Below are 5995 nucleotides of genomic sequence, written 5' to 3'. Positions count from 1 at the left end.
ATGCAAAATGATACTAACCATACACATCAGAAGGCTCTTGGTTCAATTCCTGCCTCATTCTTGATTCTGAAAGACGCAGACACAGTTCTTTTATTTTTCAAACAATTTCAAATCTTTCATTGGATAAAAATAAATTTGTTCCATCCTGTCCAAAGTCTGTGTCATACATACTGTCAGCTAAGTCTTTAAAATTTTGGTGTTCCTTAAAGGGAATAAGATTTACATTGGTAACATTTTCAATTTTCATTCTCATTCTTGGTATCGAGTTGTTGCAAAGGAAGTGTTGGATTAAAAGGAATGGTCCCATCATTTCTCACACAAAAAAAACTTTAGACTCAATGTCACTTCCATTACCTCAACAGCATTAGTCCTATATCTTATTCTGATGTGCTCCTCAAATGAAAATCTTAATTTTGTCTGAGATGCAGGGATCAACTCCCTATACCTTAAGAGCTGCAGTTCACAAAAAACTATTTTTTTTTAATTAGCAATTGATCTCACATTAATTTTGTTTGCAGAAAATATTCCAAACTTTGAGTGTCCTTTGTATGTAGAAATATTTCTGAATTTTGCTCCTCAAAGATATGGTTCTTATTTTTAGATTTTGTCTGAGACTCCCAAACTAGCAGTGATAGTTTCTCTCTATCTACCCTATCAGTTCCTTTTAGTTCTTGAAGTCGCCAATCAGAACATCTTTTAAATTCCAGACAATACAACCCTTGTTTATATGATCTCTTACATCCCTGTGTAATGTTTAGAGTTCAATGGAAAGTAAATATTATCTCATAGAATGTATATTTTGATTCACTGGCAGTGTTCTGATGCACTCTATCTTTGAATAGGACTTAGTTTTTAGAACGATGATTTAACTGAAAGGCCTCTTTCAGTCTGTAATGCTCTTTAAATTCCATTTAAAATGATACAAAATGTCAGAGCTGCCACCTTTGGACAAATCTCAGGTGTAAGATTCTCAATCCTCCTCACACTGAAAGCAGGAATTAGATTAAAATGCCAGACTATTCTTGATAGGGGCACAAGAGGTATCACGCCTTTGCTGTATTGTGAGTTCCCCTCTTGTTGCTGCTGTTGTGGCAGCTGTGGTAAAAGACCTGAGTGACACACCCTGGTTGTTTCTATTGTATCGCTTGGAAAAGGTAGTCAAGACATTAGCACTCACTTGGAGCAAGGCTTACTTTTAAAAAAAAACTGAAGAACTGTGGATGCTCTAAATTAGAAACACAAACAGAAATTGCTGTAAAAAGCTCAGCAGATCTGGCAGCATCTGTGGAGAGAAATCAAGAGTTACATTTCAGGTCTGATGACCGGACCTAAAACGTTAACTCTGATTTTTCTTCACAGATGCTGCCAGACCTGCTGAGCTTTTCCAGCAATTTCTGTTTTTATTTGCTCACTTTTTTGTTCTGGTTTCAGAATACAATGTATATTGAAGTATGTAACTCTTAACATGTATTGAAATCATTTTATCCCTTTGATCACCTGATCCACCCTCTGGCTCCATAATCTTGATGGCTAGGTGTAACAATATTTTGCCCTTAAGAGAGATTTGTTCTGTGCTGTTTCTCTTGCAGAAGTGTTGCCATAGGAGATGGAATGTCTGCTTCATAAGCAGTGGGCAAACAGCTTTAAGCATTTAGGGTGTAGGTTTGCTCGCTGAGCTGTAGGTTTGATATCCAGACGTTTCATTACCTGGCTAGGTAACATCATCAGTGGCGACCTCCAAGTGAAGCGAAGTTGTTGTCTCCTGCTTTCTATTTATATCTTTCTCCTGGATGGGGTTCCTGGGGTTTGTGGTGATGTCATTTCCTGTTCATTTTCTGAGGGGTTGATAGATGGTATCTAGATCTATGTGTTTGTTTATGGCATTGTGGTTGGAGTGCCAGGCCTCTCAGAATTCTCTGGCATGTCTTTGCTTAGCGTGTCCCAGGATAGATGTGTTGTCCCAGTCAAATTGGTGTTTTTTTAAATCCGTGTGTAGGGCTACGAGGGAGAGAGGGTCATTTTGTGGCTAGCTGGTGTTCATGTAACCTGGTGGCTAACTTCCTTCCTGTTTGTCCTACGTAGTGTTTGTGGCAGTCCTTGCATGGAATTTTGTAGATGACGTTGGTTTTGTCCATGGGTTGTACTGGGTCTTTTAAGTTTGTTAGTTTTTGTTTGAGAGTGTTGGTGGGTTTGTGTGCTACTAGGATTCTGAGTTGCCACTGATGATGTTACCTAGCCAAGTAATGAAACATCTGAATATCAAACCTACAGCTCAGCGAGCAAACCTACACCCTAAATCTCAACTTGAGCTACAGAACTTCACAAACCTTGCAGCTTTATGCATCCTGAGTGTTTTTAAATGAGACAAAAGAAGCATGAGTGGGTGGGTTCACACAGACCCAGGGTTTTAGTTTTGCTTCAGTTAGGGTTTTGGAGTTGGCTGTTGAAGCTGATGGATACAGCTCTTTCCCTGCTGGAGCAAAATACTTGAGTTCTGTCTCTGCTGATAGATTGTTTAGTTTGGTGTTGCTTCCTCCTGAACTGGAAGGGAGATAGCATATGAGGAAAATCTGTTGCTGAATTTGCCTTTGCCAAGGGTGTGTCTATTGGATGCTGCTATATTGAAACAGTCAGTGATTAGTAGTTAAATAACATTATTTTATTAACTATTTCAACAAAGTTAAAGTTATGCCAATTCTTCTTTTTGTTTGTACTTTAACTGTGTTGTAAGAATAAAGTGTGTTTTGCTTAAATCAAACCATATCTGGAATACAGCACTTTACATTTGCCTATAAATAAAATAAAACATTAGGATCTGGGCCATCTCCTTGATATATTTTGAGAGGATTTGGTCTGATTAATAACAAACTGGGGGCCCATCTGTGATAAAAATCTCTAATTCTAGGTTGGGTTTAGGATTATTGGACTTGAAGACAGTGAGTGGTGAGTGTTGGTGCTCTCTTTTTGGTTGAATTTGGTTGGTTGAAACAATGTGTGCCTTTTGTAGTAATGGCTTTTTCAGTCACTAAGAGTTTCCTGGGAATGGAGGAATTCACTTGGGGTGGTTTTCAGAAGGTTAGAAAGGCAAAGCTTTCGGAATTGGCAGACAAGCTGAAGTTGAAGTTGCCTCTGTCCATGACAAAAGAGGAGGTAATTGTAGCAATAGCTCAGCATCTACAATTGCCAGGATACAATTAGAATCATTGGAAATGGCTAAAATTCAACTGCAAATGGAGCAGCTTGCATTAGAGGCAAAAGAAAAGGAAAGAATAGCCCTAGCAGAATAAAGGGATAAAGAGAGAACTTTTAACTTCAGAAGTTAGAAGTGAAAAGTGAAAATCGACTTAAAATGGCAGAAGTAAAAGTAGAAGGTGGGAGTGGTGATGAGGACAGTGATGAAGAGCAAACCCATCACAGCCAAAGGCCTAGTGGAGATCTGTTTAAATATGTCCAAGCATTGCCAAGGTTCGACAAGAAGGATGTAGAAACCTTTTTCATTTTGTTTGAGATAGTGGCTAGACAAATGAAATTGCCATTGGCCATGTAGATATTGAAACAAAGTTGACAGGTAGAGCTAGTGAGGTGTTTGTGTCACTATCAGAGGAGGTATCCAGGGAATATGATGGTGCGAAAAATGCCATCTTAAATATCTATGAACTAGTGCCAGAAACCTACAGACAACATTTCAGGAATCTAAGGAGGGAACCTGATCAAACATACAAAGAATTTGAAAAGATCAAACAAAGTAACTTTGATAGCTGGATAAGCACATTGAAAATAGATCAGACGTATGACAGTTGTGGAGAGACTTATTTTGGAGGAGTTCAAAAATTCACTTCCTGAAATAGTGAGAACTCATGTAGCATGATGGCTCAGTGGTTAGCACTGCTGCCTCTCATCGTCAGGGATCCAGTTTTGATTCTACCTTTGGGCGACTGTGTGGAGTTTACATGTTCTCCCTGTGTCTGCGTGGATTTCCTCTGGGTGCTCCGGTTTCCTCCCACAGTCACAAAGATGTGCAGGTTGGGTGGATTGGCCATGCTAAATTGCCTATAATGTCCAGGGATGTGTAGGTTAGTTGGGTTAGCTATGGGAAATGTGGAGATCCTTCCTCATCCTTCTAAATTCCATCAAGTATAGACCCAGAGTCCTCAAACGTTCTTCGTATGTTAAGCCTTTCATTCCTGGGATCATTCTCGTCAACCTCCTCTGGATGCATTCCAGGGCCAGGTATCCTTCTTAGATATGGGGCTCAAAATTGCTCACAATATTCGAAATGTGGTCTGACCAGAGCCAAAGAACTTCAGAAGTACATCCCTGCTTTTATATTCTTGTCCTCTCGAAATAAATGCCAACATTGTATTTGCTTTCTTAACTGCCGGCTCAACTTGCAAGTCGACCTTGAGAGAATCCTGGACAAGGACTCACAAGTCCATTTGCACTTCAGATTTCTGAATATTCTCCCCATTTAGAAAATAGTCCATGCCTCTATTCTTCCTACCAAAATATATGACCTCACACTTTCCCACGTTGTATTCCATCAGCCACTTCTTTGCCCACTCTCCTAACCTGTCTAAATCTTTCTGCAGCCTCCCTGCCTCCTCAATGTTACCTGTCCCTCCATCTATTTTTGTATTATCTGTGTCGGAGAAATTCAGCCCAGTGAATCAGAGACCACAAATGAGGATTGCGGTGAAATTGACCAGCGGTTTATTCAACAAAGCAATATCACAGAAGAGAAATTGACCAGGCTGACACAGAACTGATTCTCTGCACAGATGGCCAGAACACTCTCCCCCGAGCGGAAGGTGCCGGTAAGTTTTACAGGGATACAACACAAAGGTGATAACTGTAAAGCAGTTACAGTATAGAAATTGTAAACCGAGCCTGCCCTTAGGGTATTGGGACCACATTGCTAATCGGGGCTGGGAGCTTTACTGTGAAAGCTGTTTGGGAAGTGTATTCTCTGGTCTGGGAATAGCTTGGCCACATCTGGTTCTTTGTTAGCCTGTTTGGCTAGGACTGGGGCATTGTGGGCGTGTTCTGTATGTGTTGGCAGGCTTGATTGCTGTGTTTCGCAGGCCTGCTTCTGTGTTTCTTATGTGGTCATGCTGTAGGTGGCAGGGCAGCAGATCTTTCCCCCACAATCTGCAAACTTAGCCAGAATACCCTCAGTTCCTTCATCTAGATTATTAATGTATCAAGTGAAAAGCTGTGCTCCTACAACTGAGCCTTGTGGAACACCACTAGTCACCGACTGCCATCCTGAGAAGAATCTTTTTATCCCCACTCTTTGCTTTCTGCCAGACAGCCAAGCTGCTATCCATGTTAGTACCTTGCCTCCAACACCATGTGCCTTTATCTTACTCAGTAGCCTTTTATGTGGCACCTTGTCAAAGGCTTTCTTGAAGTCCAAGTAGATAACATCCTTTGACTCTCCTTGGCCTAACCTGCTCGTTACCTCCTCAAAGAGTTCTAGCAGATTTGTCAGGCATGACCTCCCCTTGATGAAACCATGACTTTGCCCTATTTTACCATACACTTTCAAGTATTCAGAAATCTCATCCTTCACAGTAGACTCCAAAATCTTACCAATGACTGAGGGCAGGCTAATCACCCTATAATTTCTCATCTTTTGCCTACTCTCTTCTGAAACAAGGGGGTTACATTAGCCATTTTTCAGTCCTCTGGGATCCTCCCTGACTCTAGTGATTTCTGAAAGATCACTATTAATGCTTCCACTATCTCTTCAGCTATCTCATTCAGACCTTTGGGGTGTAGTCAGTCCATCTGGTCCAGGTGACTTATCCACCTTCAGATCTTGCAGTTTTTCTGGCATCTTCTCCTTAGTGATGACCACCATACTCAGCTCTACAGCCCTGACATGAATTTTTGGGATGTTACTCGTGTCTTTCACTGTGAAAAATGACGCAAAGTACTTTTTCAGTTCCTCTGCCATTTCTTTGTTTCCTTTCTCCACCGTCATTTTCAAGCA

The sequence above is a fragment of the Hemiscyllium ocellatum genome, chromosome X (genome assembly GCF_020745735.1).
Source record: "Hemiscyllium ocellatum isolate sHemOce1 chromosome X, sHemOce1.pat.X.cur, whole genome shotgun sequence".
NCBI lineage: Eukaryota > Metazoa > Chordata > Chondrichthyes > Orectolobiformes > Hemiscylliidae > Hemiscyllium > Hemiscyllium ocellatum.
This window is presented reverse-complemented; position numbering follows the sequence as displayed.